General features: G+C 37.6%; 1 protein-coding gene and 1 long non-coding RNA gene across 15 annotated transcripts in view; one reads left to right on the top strand and one right to left on the bottom strand.

Annotated features, from left to right (window-relative positions):
- The window catches only part of MLLT10 (MLLT10 histone lysine methyltransferase DOT1L cofactor), a 251930-nt gene that overhangs the window by 56301 nt on the left and 169676 nt on the right, over positions 1 to 25953 (top strand). The window lies entirely within an intron of this gene.
- On the bottom strand, positions 19021 to 21804 carry LOC309625749. Its single transcript, XR_014242731.1, has 2 exons — positions 20219 to 21804; positions 19021 to 20182 (listed from the first exon to the last, which is right to left on the bottom strand). It is a non-coding gene; the product is annotated as an uncharacterized lncRNA (long non-coding RNA).

Genomic DNA, 25953 nt, shown 5'->3' on the forward strand with positions numbered 1-25953 from the left:
CGGGCGTTCCCCGACCAGGGATCGAACCTGTGCCCTCCTGCAGTGGAAGTGTGGAGTCTTAACCACTGGACTGCCAGGGAAGTCCCCCTGTTCATATTCTTTGTCCATTTTGTAATTGGGTTGTTTGTCTTTTTTTTGTTGAGCTGTAAGAGTTCTTTATATCTTCCGGATTCTAGACACCTATCAGAGATACATGATTTACAAATCTTTTCTCCCACTCTGTGGGTTGTTTTTTCATTTTCTTTATATTGTCTGTTGATTCACAGTAGTTTTTAATTTGATGAAGTCCAATTTATCTAATTTTTCTTTTGTTGCTTATGCTTTTAGTGTCCTAATAATCCATTACTACCCGAAGATATAAAGATTTTACACCGATTTCCTTCCTTAGAGTTTTATGTTTTTAGCTCTTTTTAGGTTGTTGATCCATTAAAAAAAATTTTTTTTTCTTTATTTTAACAGACAAGGAAGTTGACACACTTCATGGTTGAAGTCCTAATCCCCAGCTGCTCAGAATGTGACTACATTCAGAGATAGGGTCTTTTTTTCTTTTTTCTTTTGGCTGTGCTGTGCAGCATGCAGGATCCTAGTTCCCCAACCAGAGATCGAACCTGTGCCCCCTGCAGTGGAAGCACGGAGTCCTAACCGCTGGACTGCCAGGGAAGTCCCCTGTTGATCCATTTTGAGTTTTTGTTTTGTTTTGTTCTTTTGGCTGCGTTGGGTCTTTGTTGCTGCGTGCGGGCTTTCTCTAGTTGTGGTGAGCAGGGGCTACTCTTCGTTGCACTGCACAGGCTTTTCTCATTGCAATGGCTTCTCTTGTTGTGGAGCATGTGCTCTAGAGCGCAGGCTCAGCAGTTGTGGCGCATGGGCTTAGTTGCTCCACGACATGTAGGATCTTCCTGGACCAGGGATCGAACCTGTGTCCCCTGCATTGGCAGGCGGATTCTTTTTTTTTTTAAGATTTATCAGGCATTTATTAGTGTAATTTTCAATGAAGACAGATTTTGTAGGCACATTACACTCATACCAACATTTACAGGTGTGCTACAATTTTAAAAGTACTTCTTGATATACCTGAAAAGGCAGGCGGATTCTTAACCACTGTGCCACCAGTGAAGACCCTTTTGACTTAATTTTTGTATATGATGTGAGTTAGGGGTCCAACTTCATTTTTTTTTCTTGTGGGTATCCAGATGTCCCAGCACCATTTGTTGAAGAGACTATTCTTTCCCCCATTGAATGGTCTTGGTATCCTTGTTAAAAATCAGTTGGCTATATGTGCATGGGTTTATTCCTGGACTCTATTATATCCTATTGCTCTTTTTATCTATTCTTATGCCAGTGCACACTGTTGTGATGACTGTAGCTTTGGTAATAAGTTTTGAAGTTGGGAAGTTTGACTGTTCCAGTTTTACTCTTTTTTTTTCAATATTGCTTTGGCTCTTTGCGTTCTATGGAAATTCCATATGAATTCAAGGATTGTGAAAAAGGCCAGTGGCATTTTGATAAGGGGTTGCATTGCATCTGTAGATTGCTTTGGATAGTATTGCTGTCTTAACAATATTAAGTCTTCCATAATATGAACACAGGATGTCTTTCCATTTATTTATGTCTTTAAGTTCTTTCAGCAATGTTTTGTAGTTTTCAGTGTAAAAATCTTGAATGAGATCATCCTGGCCTAGTGTGGACACTCAATCCAATGACAGATGTCCTTGTAAAAGTATGTGGAGACACAGACATAGGGGAGATGGCCATGTGAAGACTAAGGTTGAAAAAAAAAAAGAGTAATGTGGACATTGGAGTAATGTAGCTATAAACCAAGAAATGTCAAGGATTGCGAGAGCCATGAGAAGGTAGGAGAGAAGCATGTTGATTTTGGACTTCTGGCTTCCAGAACTGTGAGAGAATGTATTTCTGTTTTCTTAAGCTACCAAATTTGTTGACATTTTTTATGGCTGTTCTAGGACACTGATATACTTGCTTTGAGAATATTTGCATTTATATTCATAAGGGGTATTGGGCTGTTATTTTGTTTTCTTATGTTTGTCTGACCTTGGGGGCATTTGCTATCATACTGGCCTCATAGAATGAGCTAGGAAGTGTTCCCTCTTCAAGATTTTTGGAAGAGTTTGAGAAGGATTTTTGTTAATATTTCTTTAAATGTTTGGTAGAATTCACTTATGAAGGCATCTGGTCCAGGGCTTTTCTTTGTGGGGAGGTTTTTGCTTGTTGGTTGATTCAATCTCTTGTTATATAGGTCTGTTCAGATTTTCTCTTTCTTGACTCAGCTTTGTTAGTTTGTGTTTCTAAGAATTTGTCCATTTCCTATAGGTTATCTAATTTGTTGGTCTGTATTTGCTCATGGTATTCTCTTGTAATTCTTTTTCTTTTTGTTAAGGTCAGCAATAATGTTCCCACTCTTATTTCTGAATTTAGTAATTTGAGTCCTTTTTTTTCTTAGTCAATCTAAAAGTTTGTCAGTTTTGTTGATCTTTTCAAAGAACTTTTGGTTTTGTTGACTGTCCCTGTTATTTTTCTATTCTCATTTTATCTCTAATTTTACACCTTTCTTCCTTCTGCTGGCTTTGGGTTTAGTTTGCTCTTTTTCTAGCTCCTTAGCGTAGGTATATAATTAGTTTATGAATTTGAGATCATCTTTGCTTTTTTTTAAACAGCTTTTTTGGGAGATGGTTTATAGCATGTGTTTCACTCATTCGAAGTGTGCAACTGATTTTTTTTTTAAGTATTTACAGTTTGTGCAACACACCACAGTCAATTTTAGAACATTTTTATCACTTCAAAAAGAAACCCTGTTTTGTTTTTGTTTTTTTGTATAGGACAGGGAACTGTATTCAATATCTTGTAATAAACTATAATGGAAAAGAATCTGAAAAACAATATATACGTATATAAAACTGAATCACTTTGCTGTACACCAGAAACTAAGACAACATTGTAAATCAGCTATCCTTCAATTAAAAAACCAAAAGAAACCCTGTATTTTTAAACTATCACTCCCTTATCTGTCCACCCTCCCCCATTTCACCCCCCTCAAGCATCTTCTTTCCAACATAGATATTTTCAGGTATGAATTTAACTCTTGAGTGCTGCTTTCTATGTATCACATGAGGTTTTGTATATTGTGTGTTTTTCATTTGTCTTAGGGTATTTTCTAGTTTCCATTGGATTTCTTCTTTGACTCATTGGTTATTTAAGAGAATATTGTTTAATTTCCATGTATTTGTGAATTTTCCAATTTTCCTTCTGTTGTTGATTTCTATTTTCATTCCATTGTAGATTGATAAGATCTGATTTCAGATCTTTTAAAATTTATTGACACTTGTTTTGTGACCTGAATTGTGATCTTGGAGAATGTTCATGGGTATTTGAGAAGAATGTGTATTTTGCTGTTTTTAGTTCAGTGTTCTTTATATGTATATTGGGCCTAGATGTATTGTAGTGTTATTCAATTCTTCGATTTATTTACTGATTTTCTAATAAGTTCTGTCCATTATTGAAACTTGGGTACTGAAGTTTCCAGCTATTACTAAAGAGCGGTCTGTTTCTCCCTTTAGTTTTGTTTCATGTATTTTGGAGCTCTGATGTTTGGTGCATATATATTTATAATTGTTTTATCTTGGCATTTTTTTTTGTTTTTTTTTTAAATTTTTGGCTGCATTGGGTCCTCATTGCTGTGCACGGGCTTTCTTTAGTTGCGGTGAGCGGGGGCTACTCTTCGTTGTGGTGCATGGGCTTCTCATTGTGGTGGCTTCTCTTGTTGTGGAGCACGGGCTCAATAGTTATGGCTCATGGACTCTAGAGCGCAGGCTCAGTAGTTGCGGTGCACGGGCTTAGTTGCTCCACGGCAGGTGGGATCTTCCCCGACCAGGGCTCGAACCCATGTCCCCTGCATTGGCAGGAGGATTTTTAACCACTGCACCACCAGGGGAGCCCCTTGGTGTTTTAAAAAAAATAAATTTATTTATTTATTTTTGGCTGTGTTGGGTCTTCATTGCTGCGCGTGGGCTTTCTCTAGTTGCGGCAAGTGGGGGCTACTCTTTGCGGTGTGTGGGCTTCTCATTGCAGTGGCTTCTGTTGTTGCGGAGCACGGGCTCTAGGCGTGCAGGTTTCAGTAGTTGCAGTACGTGGGCTCAGTAGCTGTGGCTCGCAGGCTTAGTTGCTCTGTGGCATGTGGGATCTTCCTGGACCAGGGATCGAACCTGTGTCCCCTGCATTGGCAGGCAGATTCTTAACCACTGCGCCACCAGGGAAGTCCCTCTTCTTGGTGTTTTGACCTGTTTTTCAATATATAATGTTCTTCTCTGTTCCTTGTAACAGATTTTAATTCTTATTTCATTTTCCATATATATATTTTTAGTAGCTATCCTGGGGATTGCAATTAACTTCTTAAACTTAACAACACCCTGAGAAACACCCAGGTTAGGGAATACAAAGGCAAATGCCTTGAGTCAGTCCTTTGGGTTCTTTCTCTCCCCCTCCCACAGTTAGGTCAAAACTTAAAATCACAGTTCTTTGAGAACAAGCTCTGCTCAACCACTTCTGGAACCAGGGACCAGAGTTTGGCAGTAGGAACATGGGGTGCTGTCTTCAAGACCATTGTCAAGCCAATGAGGGGTAGAGCCAGGGCAAGTAAAAATGATGCAAAACTCTTACTGTTTTTAAGTTGCCTCTTTCTTCTTTTTTTTTTTTTTTGTTTGGTTTTGGCCGCGCAGCGTGGCATGTGGGATCTTAGTTCCACGACCAGGGATTGAACCCATGCCCTCTGCAGTGGAAGTGCAGAGTCTGGACCACTAGGGAAGTCCCAAGTTGCCTCTTTCTTTATTGTTTACTTGGGTGCATAAACTTTTGACTATCTTCCAGAGTTCTGACAAAGTTGATTACGACATTTAATGCTCCATTGTCTGGTGTTTCTGTGACAGCACAAGCTCTTGGAGATGCCATAGGTCCAAATGCTTCATTTTTAACCCTTATTTACCAGTTTTCAAGAGACAAGTATATTATTTGGTTGCCAGTAACAGGAATAGATTCTGGATAACTGAAGCAACAAGAATATATGAAAAGGTATAACTCACAGACTTAAGGAAAAATTGAGTGCTCGAGTGTTTGCATTTTGGAGTGACTGGAACCAGAAATGAATAGAATCTCCTGAAGCGTGGTATTCTAGCAAGAAGAGGGAATGGATACTGAATAAGCAGTTTTTTTCTTTTAAATTTGTTTATTTAATTTATTTATTTTTGGCTGTGTTGGGTCTTCGTTGCTGCGCCGGGCTTTCTCTAGTTGCAGCCAGCGGGGGCTACTCTTTGTTGCGGTGCGCGGGCTTCTCATTGTGGTGGCTTCTCTTGTTGCGGAGCACAGGCTCTAGGCACACGGGCTTCAGTAGTTGTGGCTCACGGGCTCTAGAGCGCAGGCTCAGTAGTTGTGGTGCACAGGCTTAGTTGCTCCGCGGCATGTGGGATCTTCCTGGACCAGGGCTTGAACCCGTGTCCCCTGCATTGGCAGGCGGATTCTTAACCACTGTGCCACCACAGAAGCCTGTGAATAAGCTTAAATCGTGGCTATCTACGGTAGTATTATATGAGTTAATGGATGTGGGTTGAGATGAGGGAAGGGAGCTGCTCAGATTTCTCTGTGGACAGCTGAATGTTGATGGTCTTAACTGAGGTAGAGAGTGTTGGGCAGAGGGTTGTTTTGAGAGTAAAGATCAATGTTGAGATATACTTATCATGTGTTGAGTTTAAGGTGATGGTGAGATTGCTGAAAAATGTATATGTCAGTAGGAAATTGGATATAATTACCAGCTTTTAGCTCTTACTGTTCCTGCTTCCTTACCATGTAGTTTGCTTCCTGGGGAGGTTACCGCATTCTTGATATCTGTCCGGAGCTATTTTCTGCATACATAAACACTTTTTACACAAATGTAGGATATAGTGTTTTATGAATTGCTTCTTCATTTCATAATATACCTTGGAGATCATTGCACATAAGTAATAAAAAACTCTCTCATATACATCTGCAAGATACTTAATTGTAAAAATGAACCGTAATTTATTTAACCATTCTCTTGATGCACATTTAGTTATTATTGTTATTACTATTTTTAAACAGTACTGTAGTGAATGGCCAAGTACAATGTAATCATGGATAAGTGGGTGATTAGCTATAGGCAAAAATTCCTAGAAGTGGGATTGCTGGGTCAGAGGGTATGTGCATCAGAAATTTCAGTGGATTTTGCCTAATTCCCCGCTATTGAGATGTACTAATTCACAGTATATTCACAATACACGCGAAGAGCCTGTTTTCATCATATTTTCCTCAGCACAGTTGTATGACCACTCGAGTCAGTTTCAGTTCTGGATTGTTGATCAGACTCACAAGTCACAATTGGCTTATCCAGCACCAAATATACCTGTAAAGGAAAAGCATACACCATTGCGATACAGAGGCCTCCAAACTCTGATGCAGGATTTGATGTTTCCAGCATTTTGATTGTAAGGTTGACAAGAAGCTAATGCGAGTGCAGGTCCCATTAGCAGAGGGAAGCCTCCAGGTTTGGGGACCCTTAGTTTAAATCTGCCTACTAGCCATATAGCCTCTCTGTTTGTAAGTGGCTAGCTCTTCTATTTTAATGTAGTGTAGACTATAAATTATAAGTTATGCAATATTCATTCCTGACAGCCAAGTACAGCAGGCTAAAGAGCATTCTTGGATAAATTATTAGTACATGGCAGACACTATAGGACCCTCATCTATCTTCAGGGTTGATCTTGCAAGAACTGTGAAGATATTTTCCTCAAGAGCCTGAAAGAGAGATTCAGAATACAGATTTTAACTCTTTCCATCTGTCAGTATTAAGAATCTTTTTATATTTGCCATTCTGGTAGGTAAGAATTATGTAAACCTAGCCTTAATCTGTATTTCTCTTATGAGAGAAGTTGAGCAACTTTTCATATGCTTAAAAGCTATTTGTATTTTCTTTATGTGAAGTATTCATTCATATTGTTAGCTCATTTTCCTCTTGGTACATTCCTCATGGCACATGTGGTTTTTTTTGTTTGTTTTTTAATATTTATTTATTTTTTAAAAATTTATTTTGGCTGTGCTGGGTCTTAGTTGCGGTATGTGGGATCTTTTAGTTGCAGCATGTGGACTTCTTAGTTGTGGCACACGGACTCTTAGTTGCAGCACGCAGACTCTTAGTTGTGGCACGCATGTGGGATCTAGTTCCCCCACCAGGAATCGAACCTAGGCCTCCTGCCATGGGACTGCAGAGTCTTACCCACTGGACCACCAGGGAAGTCCTGGCAGATTTGTTGATTGTTGTGTAAGAACTCTTAGTGTATTATGGAAATTAGTCCTTTGTCTGGGGTATTGCAGAATTTTTTCCTCCTAGATGGTGGTTTGTGTTTTGATTTTGCTTTTGGCCATACAGAAATTTAAGTTTATAATCATGTTTATTATTATTATTAACAAATATTTTCCTAATTTTGTAGCATACTAGAAGGACTGTTTTCTACACCAAGATTATTTTAAACTTTTTTTAAAAAATTAATTAATTAATTAATTAATTTATTTTTGGCTGTGTTTGGTCTTCGTTTCTGTGCGAGGGCTTTCTCTAGTTGGGACAAGCGGGGGCCACTCTTCATCGCGGTGCGCGGGCCTCTCACTGTTGCGGCCTCTCTTGTTGCGGAGCACAAGCTCCAGACGCGCAGGCTCAGTAATTGTGGCTCACGGGCCTAGTTGCTCCACGGCATGTGGGATCTTCCCAGACCAGGGCTCGAACCCGTGTCCCCTGCATTGGCAGGCAGATTCTCAACCACTGCGCCATCAGGGAAGCCCCTATTTTAAACTTTTTGTATGGTTTTTTCTAGTAGGTGGTTTGAAAAAAATTTAGATTGTTGATCCATCCAGAATTTATTGTAATGTAAGCTGTGAGGTATGGAGCTATTTATTTTTCACCTAGATGACTGTCCATTTGTTCCAAATACCTATTTTGAATAATCTGTTTTCCCTTGATGATTCCAAATGACACTTTTTAAAATACAAAGTTCACATGTGATTTGGCTTTATTTCTGGACTTTCATTGTATTCAGTGATGTGTCTTTTTATGGGCCAGCACCACACTGTTTTAATTATTTTAGTTTTCTATCTTGCAGATACAGCCCTTCCTCATTACTGTCTTCCTCCTCCTCCCTTCTTTTTTCTTCTCCTCTCCCACATTTTCTTGTCTTTAAAAATTTTTTTTAATTTTTAAAAACTACTAATGGGGTTTTTGGCTCTACTCGTTTAATTTTTCTTTAGGAAACTTTTTAATCAGTTTGTTTAATTTGTTTTAATTAATTTTTTGTTTTGGAGTAATTACAAAAATTTTTTTTAAACAGATTTATTTAATTAATTTATATTTTGGCTGCGTTGGGTCTTTCATTGCTGTGTGTGGGCTTTCTCTAGTTGTGGCACGTGGGCTTCTCTCTAGTTGTGGTGCATGGACGTCTCTCTAGTTGTGGCGCTTGGGCTCCAGAGCATGTGGACTCTGTAGTTGTGGCACACGGGCTCTCTAGTTGTGGCTTGCGGGCTCCATAGTCGCGGTGCATGGGCTTAATGGCCCTGTGGCATGTGAGATCTTAGTTCCCCAACCAGGGATCGAACCCGCAACCCCTGCATTGGAAGGTGGATTCTTTTTTTTTTTTTTTTTTTTTTTTTTAGATAGCAGATATAATTAAGTTTGCTAATCAGCCTGTTTTTTTAAAATTTATTTATTTATTTATTTTTTTGGCTGTGTTGGGTCTTCGTTTCTGTGTGAGGGCTTTCTCTAGTTGTGGCGAGCGGGGGCCACTCTTCATCGCGGTGCGCGGGCCTCTCACTGTCGCGGCCTCTCTTGTTGCGGAGCACAGGCTCCAGACGCGCAGGCTCAGTAGTTGTGGCTCACGGGCCTAGTTGCTCCGCGGCATGTGGGATCTTCCCAGACCAGGGCTCGAACCTGTGTCCCCTGCATTGGCAGGCAGATTCTCAACCACTGCGCCACCAGGGAAGCCCCGGAAGGTGGATTCTTAACCACTGGACTACCAGGGAAGTTCCAGTTCCTGTATACCCTTTACCCAGTTTCTCCCATTATTAACTTTTTACATTACCGTGGTATATCTGTGAAAACTAAGAAACTGACAATGATATATTACTATTAACTGAATGCTACACTTTAAAACAGTTTTCATCAATTTTTGTCATTAATGTCCTTTTGCATTTAGTTGCCATGTCTCCTGATCTCCTCTGGTCTATAGCAATTTCTCAGTCTTGTCTTGTTTTTCATGACCTTGACAGTCTTGAGGAATACTGGCCAGGTACCTGTTGAATGTCCCCTGATCTCCATTTGTCTGATGTTTCTCTCATGATTAGATTGGATTTATGGGTTTGGGGAAAGAATACCACAAAAGTTAAGTCCTCTTCTCATCATATCTTATCCGGGGTACAGATATCCATATGACATCACTGATACGAAAAAGACACTCGACATTACCACAGTGAGGTGACAGCACACCTATTAGAATGGCTACTATTTAAAAAAAAAAAAAAGCAAACCTAGTGTTAGTGAGGCTGTGGGGAAATTGGAACCCTTGTACACTCTTGGTGGGATTGTAAAAGGTTGTAACCGCTATGGAAAACAGTATGGAGTTCCTTCAAAAAATTTAAAAAGAACTATTATAAAAAAGAACGATCCAGCAATTCCACTTCCAAGTATATATCTGAAAGCAGAGTCTCTTAAGAGATTTGTACGCTCATGTTCATAGCAGCACTATTCGCAATAGCCAAGAAGTATAAGCAACTCAAATGTCTATCAGTGGATTAATGGATAAGCAAAATGTGGTATATACATAAAATGGGATGTTATTCAGTCTTAAAAAGAAGGGAAATTCTGCGGTGTGCCACAACATGGTTGAACCTTAAGATCATTATTGTTAAGTGAAATAAGCTGGTCACAAAGGACAAATACTGTATGATTCCACAATATAAGGTGCTTAGTCAAATTCATAGAGACAGAAACTGTAATGGTGGTTACTAGGGGTTGGAGGGAGGGGTAGAAAGGGAATGGGTGTTTATTGGATATTGATTTGCAAGATAAAAAAGTTCTGGAGATCTGTAGCACAACAACGTGAATATACTTAACGTTACTGAACTGTACACTTAAAACATGGTTAATGTACTGAATTTGGTTATGTGCTTTAAAAAATTACAGTAAAAGTAAATCTTTATCATCTTATTTATTTATTTTTTGCCTTAATACTTTGGCCAAGACTTACAGCACAACATTTAATAGAAGTGGTGATAGCAAGCATTCTTTTTCTACATTTCAAAGACATTGTATTGAGCATTTCACCATTAATTGTGTTGATATGTGTATATTTTGTTTTTTGTTGTTGTTGTTTTTTGGCCATGCCACAGAGCTTGCAGGATCTTAGTTCCCTGACCAGGGATTGGGCCATGGCAGTGAATGTGCTGAGTCCTAACCACTGGACCACTAGGGAATTCCCTGTTCTGGTTTTTTCTTGGCTTTTGTTTAGTTTTTGGGTAACTATTCCTACCCTGATAAGAGTTTGTTTTTTTTTTTAATCAAGAATAGATACACACTACTATATATAAAATAGATAAACAAGGATCTATTTTATAACACAGGGAACTATATTTAATATCTTGTAATAACCGATGATGGAAAAGAATCTGAAAAAAGAATATAACATATATATATATAATATATCTGAATCACTTTGCTATACACCTGAAACTAACGCTAACATTGTAAATCAATTGTACTTCAATTAAAAAAAAAAGAGAGGAGATATTTTGGTCTCTACTGAGATGATATAATTGTTCTACCTTATTCTGTTAGGAATTAAATTGATTCAGTTTTGAATGTTAAATATACCTTGTTTTCCTAGAGTAAGCTCAAATTGTTATTCTGGGATACAATTGGCTATTTTCTTTATAATTTTGGCACCCGTGTTTATGAGGGACATTAGTATGTAATTTTTTTTTTCTTATTATGGCCTTGTCAGATTTTGATTTCAACGTTATGAGGATGTCATAACAGGTTAGGAAGTATTCTCTCTTTTTTTATTTTCTGGAAGCATTTGTATAAGGTTGGCACTATTTTATCCTTAGTGTTTGATAGGATTCTCTGGCAAACCTGTCTGTGTCTTGAGTTTTCCAAAATTAGAATTATGTATTTATTTTCTTTAGTGATTAAAGAACTGTTTAAAATTTCTATTTTTTATTGTGGTTAATTTTGGTAAGTTATACTTTTGGGGAATTCATCAGTTTCACATCTAAATTTTAAAATTACTGGCAAAAGTTCTTCATTACCTTCTTACTCTATTAAATATCTGCAGAGTTAAAATGTCCTTGGTTATTAGTGCCATCTCTTTTTTCCTAAGTTAGTCTAGCAATGGGTTTACCCGTATGTCTTTATTTACAAGAAGCTGTTAATACTTGCAAATATTTTAATTTTCTTCTACTTTTTTGGGGTTTATTTAGCTATTTTTTAAAATTTTAAGATGCAAATTTATTTAGCTCATTAAGTTCCAGTCTTTCTAATACTGCTTTAAAAACTTTATTTCTAGGGAGAAATTTAGTTTATCCTACAACTTAGATATTTTTATCATAAGTTAAAACTTTTATAATTTCCTTTCTAATTGCTACTTTGACCTATTGATAATTAAGATGTTTATTTCTTAATTTCCAAATACATGAGTATTTTTATCTTTATTATCGATTTCTACTTTAATTTCACCATTGTCAGAAAACATAGTCTTTGATTTTAATCCTATGGAGTGTGTTATGAGACTTGGTTTATGGATAGGATATGGTCAGTTTTTAAAGAAGTTCTCTGTGTGCTTTTAAAAAGTTATGTGGTTGGACTTCCCTGGTGGCACAGTGGTTGAGAATCTGCCTGCCAATGCAGGGGACATGGGTTCGAGCCCTGATCTGGGAAGATCCCACATGCTGCGGAGCAACTGGGCCTGTGAACCACAATTACTGAGCCTGCGCGTCTGGAGCCTGTGCTCCGCAACAAGAGAGGCCGCGATAGTGAGAGGCCCGCGCACGGCGATGAAGAGTGGTCCCCGCTTGCCACAACTAGAAGAAAGCCCTCACACAGAAACGAAGACCCAACACAGCCATAAATAAATAAATAAATAAATTAAAAAAAAAAAGTTCTGTGGTTTTGGAATGTAGTGTTTTATATAAATCTGCATTTACATAAAATTTGATATTTGGCTTGTTGGATTTGATATTTGGGTTGTTAACATTTTCTGTATCCTTTCTGATTTGTTGAATGTGTTCTATCATTTACCGAGAAAAGTATGCTAATATTTCTTATTGTAATTGTGTAGTCTCAGTTTTTGCCTTATATGTTTTGATGATGTTATTAAATGCATGCATATTTACTATTACTCTTTCTCTTCTTTAAGAATTGAATTTTTTTTCATTGTGGAATACTCTTTTTCTCTGGTGCTATTTTTTACCTCAAAGTATGTGTATTTCAACTTATATTAACATAACTACCTCAGCTTTCTATCAGTTTTTGTTTTCAAATGGTATATCTTCTTTTTAGTTTTAATTTTTCTGTATTTGAATGCTTTAACCTTTTTTTTTTTTATTTCTTTATTTATGGCTGTGTTGGGTCTTCGTTTCTGTGCGAGGGCTTTCTCTAGTTGCAGCAAGTGGGGGCCACTCTTCATCGCGGTGCACGGGCCTCTCACTATCGCGGCCTCTCTTGTTGCGGGGCACAGGCTCCAGACGCGCAGGCTCAGTAATTGGGGCTCACGGGCCTAGTCGCTCCGCGGCATGTGGGATCTTCCCAGACCAGGGCTCGAAGCCGTGTACCGTGCATTAGCAGGCAGATTCTCAACCACTGCGCCACCAGGGAAGCCCTTGAATGCTTTAGATTTGGCTCTTGTTAACAGCAAATAGTCGCCTTTTTCCCTAGTTGAACAGTTTTTGTATTTTAAGTAAATTTTAGTTTGTTTACGTTTAATGTATGCATGTGGGTTTTTGTGTGTTTGTGTGCATGTGTGTGTATTTGTATTTGAATTTACACTTTCCATTTTACTAAATGTTTTCTATTTGTTTTTCTTGCTTTATGTTCGTTTTCATTCTTGTCTTTTTTTGAATTAAAATGTTTAAAAAATAGACTTTATTTTTTAGAGGAGTTGAATGTTCCCAACAGTATTGAACAGAAGGTACAGAGATTTCCCATATGTCCTTTGTCCCCACAGATGCATAGCCTCTCTCATTATCAACATCCCCCACCAGATTGGGACATTTGTTACTATTGATGAACCTATAATGACACATAATTATCATCCAAAGTTATTTACAGTAGGGGTCTCTCTTGGTATTGTACATTCTCTGTGTCTGGACAAAGTTATAATGACAGATGTCCAGCATTATAATATCACACAGAGTATTTTCATGGCCCTGAATAACCCTTTGTGCTCTGCCTATTCATCCCTCACTACCTCCTAAACCCTGAAAACCACTGATCTTTTTATGGTTTTCATAGTATTGTGTTTTCTAGAATGTAATATACTTGTAATCATATAGTTATGTAGCCTTTACAGGTTGACTTCTTTCACTTAGTAATACGCTTTTAAGTTTCCTCCATGTCTCTTTACGGCTTGACAGCTCACTTATTGTTAGTGCGGATTTATTGTTTGTCTGGAGGTACCACAGTTTATCCATTCACCTGTGGAAGGACCTCTTGGTTGCCTCTTAAGTTTTGGAAATTATGAATAAAGCTGCTGTAAACATCCATGTGCAAGTTTTTGTGTGTACATAAGTTTTCAACTATTTTTGTAAACACTAAGGAGCATAAGCTTGATTGTATGGGTAAGGTATGTTTAGTTTTTGTAATAAATAGCCAAAGTATTTTCCAAAGTATTGTACTGTTTTGCATTCTCACCATCAGGGAATGAGAGTTCCTGTTACCCTTCACCCTTGCCAATAGTTGGTGTTGTCAGTGTTTTGGATTTTGGCCATGTTAATAGGTGTGCAGAGGTTTCTATTGGATTACTTCTTATTCTGTTCTACCCCTTCTGTTAGCTTCATAAAATTTAATATTTATATTTGCTTTTACCCTCTTTCTGAACCCTATGAATTTGAAATTCATTTATTAAACTCCTGACATAAATCTTATTGTTGTTATGTACTTTAATTCTCCATTTCTTTAAAAATTGTAATATTTTTGTCAGATTTTTTATGCAAGGGCTATAATAGTCCTTTGAAATGAAAAAGTTTGTGTAATACGTGTTACTTTCTACTTGAATGGTTTGGCAGAATTTACCAGCGAAACCTTTTAGTGTTAGAGTGAAACTTTTCTTGGGAAGATTTTTGATAAAAAATTTATTTTTGAAGAGTAAGTATATATAGTATTTTTTTATTAGCCTGTTAATGTTTGTTGGATCAGTAGTGTGTCAGTAGTCATAACCCTATTTTTATTCTTAATATTGGTAATTTGTGGTCTCAGCTTTTTGTTTTGCTTTATTTTGTTTTTGTTGTCGTCTTGGTTTGGGTTTTGGAGTTTGGTGTTTGGTTTTTCTTTAACCTGTGTACCTGGAATTTGTCAGTTTTGTTCACCTTTTTAAAGAAATAGTGTTTGGCTTTAATTTTTAAAGTCATCTGCCTGTTTTCTGTTTTACTGATTAATCTTTATGATTTCCTTCTTTCTACTTACTTTGTATATATTTAGCTCTAATTTTTTAACTTCTTCATGGGGCACTTTAGGTCTTTTTTTTAAAAAATTAATTAATTAATTTATTTTTGGCTGTGTTGGGTCTTCATTGCTGTGCGCGGGCTTTTTCTCTAGCTGTGGTGAGTGGGGGCTATTCTTCGTTGCGGTGCGCAGGCTTCTCATTGTGGTGGCTTCTCTTGTTGTGGAGCATGGGCTCTAGGCGTGCAGGCTTCAGTAGTTGTGGCGCACAGGCTCAGTAGTTGTGACGCATGGGCTTAGTTGCTCTGCAGCATGTGGGATCTTCCCGGACCAGGGCTCGAACCCATGTCCCCTGCATTGGCAGGTGGATTCGTAGCCACTGCACCACCAGGCAAGGTGCACTTTAGGTCTTTGATTTTAGATCTTCTTTTCTAGTAAAAGTATTTAAAGCTGCAAGTTTCCCTCCTAACACTTTTGCTGCATTTCACAGGATTTGATGTGTTGTATATTTGTTGCCATTCAGTTCAAAATGTTTTCCAAATGTGCCTTGTGATTTTTCTCTTTGACCCATAAATTATTTAGAAGTCTATTATTTATTTGCCATATATTAGTGGTTTTGCTAGATAGCTAATTATTATTGGTTGCTAATTTAATTTCATTGTGGTTAGTGATTACACTCTAGATGATTTTAGTCCTTTAAAATTCACTAAGACTTATTTTAGGGCCCAGCATATGGTCTGCGTTGGTGAATGTACCATATGTATTTGAAAAGGAATCTGTATTCTACTGGTTTTTTTTTTTTTTTTAAATATTTATTTATTTATTTATTTATTTATTTATTTATTTATTTATTTATTTATTTTTGGCTCTGTTGGGTCTTCATTGCTGCACTTGGGCTTTCTCTAGTTGAGGTGAGCGGGGGCTACTCTTCGTTGTGGTGCTCGGGCTTCTCATTGCAGTGGATTCTCTTGTTGTGGAGCACGGGCTCTAGGCATACGGGCTTCAGTAGTTGTGGCATGCAGCCTCAGTAGTTGTGGCTCGTGGGCTCTAGAGCGCAGGCTCAGTAGTTGTGGCACATGGGCTTAGTTGTTCCACGGCATGTGGGATCTTCCTGGACGAGGGCTCGAACCCATGTCCCCTGCATTGGCAGGCGGATTCTTAACCACTGCACCACCAGGGAAGTCCCTCTACTGTTGAATATAGTGTTCTAGTTAGTTAGATCAAGATGCTTGTTATAGGTAAGCTCTTTTATGTATTTATTGATTTTTTTCATTCTATTTAAAAAAAAATAAATTTATTTATTTATTTTTGGCCGTGTTGGGTCTTCGTTGCAGTGCGCAGGCTTCTCATTGCAGTGGCTTCTCTTGTTGCGGAGCGTAGGCTGTAGGTGCGCGGGCTTCAGTAGTTGTGGCTCGTGGGCTCTAGAGCACAGGCTCAATAGTTGTGGCACATGGGCTTAGTTGCTTTGCAACATGTGGGATATTCCCGGGCCAGGGCTCAAACCTGTGTCCCCTGCGTTGGCAGGCAGGTTCTTAACTACTGCGCCACCAGGGAAGCCTGATTTTTTTCTTTTTTTGGTCTAGTACACCTGTCATTTGCTGAAAATGGTGTGTTAAAAATCTGTTATGATTGGAACATTGTCAGTTTCTTCCTTTAATCCTGTCAAGTGTTGCTTCATGTATTTTAAGGCTTTATTTTTAGGTGCATATACTTTTCTAATTGTTATGTCTTTCTGTTGAATTATCCCTTTATTGTTATGTCCCTTTCTATGGAGTGTTTGTTTTATAGTGTATATCTGATATCAAAATAGTCACTCCAGCCTTTATATTCTTACTGTTATTTAGCAGGGTATATTATTTCCCGTCCATGTGCCTTATTTTCTTTAAACTTATCAGAGTCTTTATGTTTATTAAAAGTGTTTTTTCTCTTATAGGCAGCATATAATTTGGTCATTTAAAAAAAAATCTACTCTGTCCCTTTCAGTCTCTCTTTAATCTTACCTTGTCCCATCAACTGTTGTGTATAAATGATTTAACATTTAATGTAAATTAAAGTTTGGATTGAGATCTATTTTAAGATTTTTCTTTTAAAAACAGCTTTATTCAGATATGATTGACTTTCAGTATATGACATATATTTAAAGTGAACAATTTGAAAAGTTCTGACTAATGTATGTACATGAAGCCATCCACATAATCAAGTCAGTAAACATATCCATCATTCCTAAAACTTTCCTCTGATTTCTTTGTACTATATCTGAACCACCTGTTCCTTCTTTCAGGCTTGTCCCAGGTAACCAGTGGTCTGTTTTCTATTACCATAGATTAATTTGCATTTTCTAGAGTTTTATATAAATGGAATCTATACGTGTGTTTCTGTGTGTGTCTAGACACACAAATATATAATAGACACACAGTGCATGGGCAAATAGGAATGAAATGGCTAGTTTATAGTGAGTCCATGCTTAACTGTTTACGGAACTGACAAACGCTTTTCTGCAGCGGCTGTAGCGTTTTATGCCCTGTCAGGAGCATGTGAGAGTCCCACGCGCTCTGCATCCGGTTCAGCGCTTAGTATGTAGGCAGGCTTTTGTTTTTTCTTTTTAAGTGGCCTTAAAAGAAGTGTATAGTTGGTATCCTTGTGGGTTTTTTTTTTCCAGGTATGTGTATATGTACATCTTTGAGATGATGTTCTGTCATCGGTTATTACAAGATATTAAATATAGCTTCCTGTGTTATACAGTAAATCACTTTTGCTTATCTGTTTTATGTAGTAGTGGGTATCAATCCCATACTTCTAATTTATCTCCCCGCCTCCCCTTTGGTAACCATAAGTTTGTTTTCTATGTCTGTGGTATCTTTGTAGTTTTAATTTGAATTTCCTTAATGAGTAAATAAGTTTGAGCTCCTTTTCATGTGCTTACTTGCCATTCTCACATCTTCTTTGGTGATATGTGTGTTCAAATCTTTTGCCCTTTTAAAATAATCAGTTCTCTGTTGTTGATTTTTAAAATATAACAGCTTTATTCATGTATTATACAATCAATTGAACCATTTAAAGCATGTAATTCAGTGTTTTTTTACAGTATTCAAAGACTTGTGCAACCATCATCACAATTAATACTTGCATCCAGCCAAAAATATACACTAATCATTAGCATTCACTTCTCACTTGCCCTCAACACCTCCAACCTAGGCAGCTATTTAGTCCAGTTTCTGTCCATTTGCCTATTCTGGACATATCGTATAAATGGAATCTACAGTATGTGGTCCTTTGTGACTGGTTTCCTATTTTTGAGCTTTATTCATGTTGTAGCATGTATCAGTACTTCATTTGTTTTAATTGCCAAGTGATATTCCAGTGTATGGATATGCCAAATTTTGTTTATCCATTCAACAGTTGAGGGATATTTGGGGTTGTTTCCACTTTTGTTTTTTTGGTGTGTGTGTAAATATGTTTTAATTTCCCTTCAGGTTATTCTTAGGAGTGGAATTCCTGGGTCATATGTTAAAACTCTTACCCTTTTGAAAAACTGCCAGTCTATTTCCCAAAGTTGGTGAACCATTTTGCATTCCTACTACTGGTGTGTTAGATGTCCTATTTCTCCAGATCCTTGTCAACGCTTTTTAATGTTTGTCTTTTTTATTTTAGCCATCCTGATAGATGTGAAGTGGTATTTCATTTTTTGATTTGTATTTATTGAATGAGTGATGATGTTGAACATTTTTTCATGTGCTTATTGACCACTTATTTATGTGTGTTCTGACAATCTGTGCCTTTTAATTGGGGTATTTAGTGCATTTACTTTTAGTGTGATTAATAATGTGGTTAGATTTAAATCTGTCATCTTGATACTTGTTTTCATTTGTTCCATCTGTCTTTTGCTCTCTTGTATTCTTTTTTGGCTTTTGATTTTTATGATTCTATTTTATCTTCTTTGTTGTGTTACTAGCTATATATTTTGTTGTGTTGTGTTACTCATTGCCTTGGGTTTAAAATATAATAAATCTTTTCCTCAGTACAGTCTACCATCAAGTGATGTTATTATTCTATGTCACCTATAGTATAAGACCCTCAAAATAATACAGTTCCATTTCTCTTTATTTGGCCTTTATGCAATTGTTGTCATGTATTTATCTTTGTTATAAACCCCACAATGAATTATTATTTTTGTTTAAATAATTGTTTGTTAGACTCTTCCATGACTCTACTTAACTTTTTAAATATATGGAGTAAAGTTATAGTAACCGTTTTGTTGCTTTTTCTGTTAATTTTATCATTTATATCAGTTCTTTTTTTAAAAAATTAATTAATTAATTAATTATTTATTTTAATTTTTGGCTGTGTTGGGTCTTCGTTTCTGTTTCTGTGCGAGGGCTTTCTCTAGTTGTGGCAAACGGGGGCCACTCTTTATCGTGGTGCGCGGGCCTCTCACTATCGCGGCCTCTCTTGTTGCGGCGCACAGACTGCAGACGCGCAGGCTCAGTAGTTGTGGCTCACGGGCCTAGTTGCTCCACGGCATGTGGGATCTTCCCAGACCAGGGCTCGAACCCGTGTTCCCTGCATTGGCAGGCAGATTCTCAACCACTGAGCCACCAGGGAAGCCCATTTATATCAGTTCTTGATTGATTATTCTCATTGTGGGTTGTGTTTTCCTGCTTCTTTTCATGCATGGTAATCTTTGATTGGATTCCAGACATTGTGAATTATACTATTTTGGGTGCTGGCTTGGTGTGTGTATGCAATTTTAAAAACAGATAACATTAACATAACAAAATTAACTATTTTAAAGTGAACAATTCATTGGCATTTAGAACATTCATGATGTTGTACAACCACCACCTCCACCTGTACGTAATTGTAAAACATTTTTATCACCTCAAAAGGGAACCCTCTACCCTTTAAACATTTGCTTCCTATTACCCTCATTTCTTGTCTAACTCGTTGGTCGTTTAAGACTGTGTTGTTTAATTTCTAAATATTTCTAATTTTTTCATTTCCTCCTTTTAATGATTTCTAGCTTCATTCCACTGGAGTTGGAGAAGATACATTGTATGCTTTAATTCTTTTTAAATTTATTGAGATTTATGTTCTAACATAGAGTCTGTCTTGGAGAATGTTTCATGTGCACTTGAGAAGAATGTGTATTCTGCTGTTGTTGGGTTGATTGTTATTTTAGGTTTAGCTGGTTTATAGTGTTGTTCAGGTCTTTTGTTTCCTTGTTTATCTTCAGTCTAGATGTTATATCCATTATTGAAGGTGGGGTGTGGAAGTCTCTAAATATTAGAACTGTCTATCAATTCTTTCCATTTTTGCTTCATGTAATTTGGGGCTCTGTTGTTTGATGTGTGTGTTTTTATAATTTTAACACTGATGAATTGACTTTTAAATTAACATATAATGTCCTTCTTAGTCTCCCTCCCTCCTCTCTTTCCCTCCCTCCCTTCCTCTCTCTCTCTCTCTCTCTCTCTCTCTCTCTCTCTCTCTCTCTCTCTCTCTCTCAACAACTTTTGACTTAAGGTCTTTTTGTGTGGTATTACGGTAGCCATCAAGGTCTGGTTTGGTTACTATTTGCATGGAATATCTTTTTCCATCCCTTTACTTTTAATGTTTGTGCCTCTGTATCCAAAGTGAGTTTCTTGTAGACAGTATTCAGGCAAAGCTTGGAGATACTTTGATTTTGGTTCCAATCACTGCAGTAAAGTGAATCACATGAATTTTTTGGTTTCTTTCTGCATATAAAAGTTACATTTATACTATACTTTATTAAGCATACAGTAGCATTATGGCTAAAAAAAAAAAAGTACGTGTCTTAATTAAAAAATACTTTATTGCCAGAAAATGATAGCCATCATCTGAGCCTTTTTTTTTTTGTCTTTTTAACACAGGCTTTATTGAAACATAATACTAATACAGAAAAGTACACAAATTATAAATGTATAAGTCAATAAATGTTCACAAAGTGAGCACATTTATCTAGTCAGCACTAGATCAAGAAACAGACCATTACCCCAGAAGCCCTCATGTCCCCCTTCTAATCAAGGGTAACCAATATCCTGACTTCTTACAGCACCATAGGTGAGTTCTATGTATCTTTGAAATTTAATAATTGGACTCATTTAGTAAATACTTTTTGTGTGTCTGGCTTCTTTTGCTCAGCATTATATTTGTGAGATGAATTCAGTGTAAGCATGTAATTTAAGGTTATTTTTGAATTTAATTTATTTTTTTATATAGCAGTATAGTCATCAATTTTATTAGTCTTATTAGTCATCAATTTTATACACATCACTGTATACATGTCAATCCCAATCTCCCAGTTCATCACACCACCACCCCCACCCCCCGCCGCTTTCCCCCCTTGGTGACCATACGTTTGTTCTCTACATCTGTGTCTCAATTTCTGTCCTGCAAACCGGTTCATCTGTACCATGTTTCTAGGTTCCACATATGTGCGTTAATACACGATATTTGTTTTTCTCTTTCTGACTCACTTCACTCTGTATGACAGTCTCTAGATCCATCCACGTCTCTACAAATGACCCAATTTCGTTCCTTTTTATGGCTGAGTAATATTCCATTGTATATATGTACCACAACTTCTTTATCCATTCGTCTGTCGATGGGCATTTCGGTTGCTTCCATGACCTGGCTATTGTAAATAGTGCTGCTGTGAACATCGGGGTGCATGTGTTTTTTTGAATTATGGTTTTCTCTGGGTATATGCCCAGTAGTGGGATTGCTAGGTCATATGGTAATTCTAGTTTTAGTTTTTTAAGGAACCTCCATACTGTTCTCCATAGTGGCTGTATCAATTTACATCCCCACCAACAGTGCAAGAGGGTTCCCTTTTCTCCACACCCTCTCCAGCATTTGTTGTTTGTAGATTTTCTGATGATGCCCATTCTAACTGGTGTGAGGTCGTACTTCATTGTAGTTTTGATTTGCATTTCTCTAATAATTAGTGATATTGAGCAACTTTTCATGTGCTTCTTGGCCATCTGTATGTCTTCTTTGGGGAAATGTCTATTTAGGTCTTCTGCCCATTTTTGGATTGGGTTGTTTGTTTCTTTAATATTGAGCTGCATGAGCTGTTTATATATTTTGGAGATTACTCCTTTGTCCGTTGACTTGTTTGCAAATATTTTCTCCCATTCCTGAGGGTTGTCTTTTCATCTTGTTTATGGTTTCCTTTGTTGTGCAAAAGCTTTTAAGTTTCATTAGGTCCCATTTGTTTATTTTTGTCTTTATTTCCATTACTCTAGGAGCTGGGTCAAAAAGGATCTTGCTGTGATTTATGTCATAGAGTGTTCTGCCTATGTTTTCCTCTTAAGAGTTTTAAGTGTCTGGCCTTAGATTTAGGTCTTTAATCCATTTTGAGTTTATTTTCGTGTATGGTGTTAGGGAGTGTTCTAATTTCATTCTTTTACATGTAGCTGTCCAGTTTTCCCAGCACCACTTATTGAAGAGACTGTCTTTTCTCCATTGTATATTCTTGCCTCCTTTGTCATAGATTAGTTGACCATAGGTGCGTAGGTTTATCTCTGGGCTTTCTATCTTGTTCCATTCATCTGTTTCTGTTTTTGTGCCAGTACCATATTGCCTTGATTACTGTAGCTTTGTAGTATAGTCTGAAGTCAGGGAGTCTGATTCCTCCAGCTCCGTTTTTTTCCCTCAAGACAGCTTTGGCTATTTGGGGTCTTTTGTGTCTCCGTACAAATTTTGAGATTTTTTTGTTCTAGTTCTGTAAAAAATGCCATTGGTAATTTGATAGGGATTGCATTGAATCTGTAGATTGCTTTGGGTAGTGTAGTCATTTTCACAATATTGATTCTTCCAATCCAAGAACATGGTATATCTCTCCATCTGTTGGTCTCATCTTTAATTTCTTTCATCAGTGTCTTATAGTTTTCTGCATACAGGTCTTTTGTCTCCCTAGGTCGGTTTATTCCTAGGTATTTTATTCTTTTTGTTGCAATGGTAAATGGGAGTGTTTCCTTAATTTCTCTTTCTGATTTTTCATCATTAGTGTATAGGAATGCAAGAGATTTTTGTGCATTAATTTTGTATCCTGCAACTTTACCAGATTCATTGATTAGCTCTAGTAGTTTTCTGGTGGCATTTTTACGATTCTCTATGTATAGTATCATGGCATCTGCAAACAGTGACAGTTTCAATTCTTCTTTTCCAATTTGTATTCCTTTTATTTCTCTTTCTTCTCTGATTGCCGTGGCTAGGACTTCCAAAACTATGTTGAGTAATAGTGGTGAGAGTGGACATCCTTGTTTTGTTCCTGATCTTAGAGGAAATGCTTTCAGTTTTTTCACCATTGAGAATGATGTTTGCTGTGGGTTTGTCATACGTGGCCTTTATTATGTTGAGGTAGGTTCCCTCTATGCCCGCTTTCTGGGGAGTTTTTATCATAAATGGGCGTTGAATTTTGTCAAAAGCTTTTTCTGCATCTATTGAGATGATCATATGGTTTTTATTCTTCAGTTTGTTAATATGGTGTATCACATTGATTGATTTGCATATATTGAAGAATCCTTGCATCCCTGGGATAAATCCCACTTGATCATGGTGTATGATCCTTTTAATGTGTTGTTGGATTCTGTTTGCTAGTATTTTGTTGAGGATTTTTGCATCTATATTCATCAGTGATATTGGTCTCTAATTTTATTTTTTTGTAGTATCTTTGTCTGGTTTTGGTATCAGGGTGATGGTGGCCTCAGAGAATGAGTTTGGGAATGTTCCTTCCTCTGCAATTTTTTCGAAGAGTTTGAGAAGGAGGGGTGTTAGCTCTTCTCTAAATGTTTGATAGAATTCACGTGTGAAGCCATCTGGTCCTGGACTTTTGTTTGTTGGAAGATTTTTAATCACAGTTTCAGTTTCATTACTTGTGGAGAGCCTATGCTTAGTACCCACAGGGCTGGAATATTTTCTGTTTCTTCCTGGTTCAGTCTTGGGAGGTTACACCTTTCTAAGAATTTGTGCATTTCTTCCAGGTTGTCCATTTTATTGGCATAGGGCTGCTTGTAGTAGTCTCTTAGAATGCTTTGTATTTCTGCGGTGTCTGTTGTAACTTCTCCTTTTTCATTTCTAATTTTATTGATTTGAGTCCTCTCCCTCTTTTTCTTGGTGAGTCTGGCTAATGGTTTATCAATTTAGTTTATCTTCTCAAAGAACCAGCTTTTAGTTTTATTGATCTTTGCTATTGTTTTCTTTGTTTCTATTTCATTTATTTCTGCTCTGATCTTCATGATTTCTTTCTTTCTACTAACTTTGGGTTTTGTTTGTTCTTCTTTCTCTAGTTGCTTAGGTGTAAGGTTAGGTTGTTTATTTGAGATTTTTCTTGTTTCTTGAGGTAGGATTTTATTGCTATAAACTTCCCTCTTAGAACTTCTTTTGCTGCATCCCATAGGTTTTGGATCGTCATGTTTTCATTGTCATTTGTCTGTAGGTATTTTTTTATTTCCTCTTTGATTTCTTCAGTGATCTCTTGGTTATTTAGTAACGTATTGTTTAGCTTCCATGTGTTTGTGTTTTTATGTTTTTTCCCTTGTAATTGATTTCTAATCTCATAGCGTTGTGGTCAAGAAAGATGCTTGATATGATTTCAATGTTCTTAAATTTACTAAGGCTTGATTTGTGACCCAAGATATGATCTATCCTGGAGAATGTTTTGTGATCACTTGAGAAGAAAGTGTCATCTGCTGTTTTTGGATGGAATGTCCTATAAATATCAATTAAATCTATCTGGTTTATTGTGTCATTTAAAGCTTGTGTTTCCTTATTAATTTTCTGTTTAGATCTGTCCATTGGTGTAAGTGAAGTGTTAAAGTCTCCCACTATTATTCTGTCACTGTCGATTTCTTCTTTCATAGCTGTTAGCAGTTGCCTTATGTATTGAGGAGCTCCTATGTTGGCTGCATGTATATTTATAATTGTTATATCTTCTTCTTGGATTGATCCCTTGATCATTATGTAGTGTCCTTCCTTGTCTCTTGTAACATTCTTTATTTTGAAGTCTATTTTATTTGATATGAGTATAGCTACTGCAGCTTTCTTTTGATTTCCATTTGCATGGAATATCTTTTTCCATTCCATCACTTTCAGTCTGTATGTGTCCCTAGGTCTGAAGTGGGTCTCTTGTAGACAGCATATAGATGGGTCTTGTTTTTGTATCCATTCAGCAAGCCTGTGTCTTTTGGTTGGAGCATTTAATCCATTCACGTTTAAGGTAATTATCAATATGTGTGTTCCTGTGACCTTTTTTTTAATCGTTTTGGGTGTGTTTTTGTAGGTCGTTTTCTTCTCTTGTGTTTCCCACTTAGAGAAGTTCCTTTAGCATTTGTTGTAGAGCTGGTTTGGTGGTGCTGAATTCTCTTAGCTTTTGCTTGTCTGTAAAGCTTTTGATTTCTCCATAGAATCTGAATGAGATCCTTGCTGGGGAGAGTAATCTTGGTTGTAGGTTTTTCCCTTTCATCACTTTAAGTATATCATGCCACTCCCTTCTGGCTTACAGAGTTTCTGCTGAGAAATCAGATCCCGCAAGTTGTGCTGGTGGGGCAGCGCGGGGTGGGGTGGGAAAAGGAGAACAATAACAAAGTAAAGAATAAAATTAGACTAGGGAACTAACAGCTATGTTAGAAAAAATACAGAAATAAAAATAAAGGTGAAAGAACAACTAAAAGGTAAAAGAGAACCACAATAGTAAAAAAGAGGAGGAGGAAAAAGAAAAGGTGGAAAAGGTCTTGGCTGTGGAGGTCGAGGCCTAAGCAGGGGTGAGGTTTGGGTGGTGGGCAGGGCCTATGCTTAGTACCCACAGGGCTGGAAAAGTCCTGGGTCGGGGTGGCTTAGGCTCCACAGAACAGAATGGGCCCAGACATGCCTCCTGCCTCTGGTCTCAGAGGGTGGGGGACCCCACCTGGGAGCCCAGAAGGCTTTCTGGGCTCGAGTGGATGGGGCAGAAGCCCTCCTCTCCTGCTCCTACAGTCATGGAGGGCCCCTCGCGCCTGCCTCTCCACATCTCCCCAGCCTCCCTCCTATGCCCCCAGGGCCAACACAGCTGGGAGGGGGCTTTTTAGGGCGCGGGCCTGTCTGGGAGCTCAGCAGGCTCTGCTCCTTTCCCAGCTCCTCTGGTCCTGGAGGGCCCCTCCCGCCTGCCTCTCCTGTTCTCTCCACCCTCCCTTCTACGCACCCAGGACCAACCCAGCCCAGAGGGGACCTTTGAGGGCATA

The sequence above is a fragment of the Balaenoptera borealis genome (genome assembly GCF_965194805.1).
Source record: "Balaenoptera borealis genome assembly, chromosome: 3".
Lineage (NCBI taxonomy): Eukaryota > Metazoa > Chordata > Mammalia > Artiodactyla > Balaenopteridae > Balaenoptera > Balaenoptera borealis.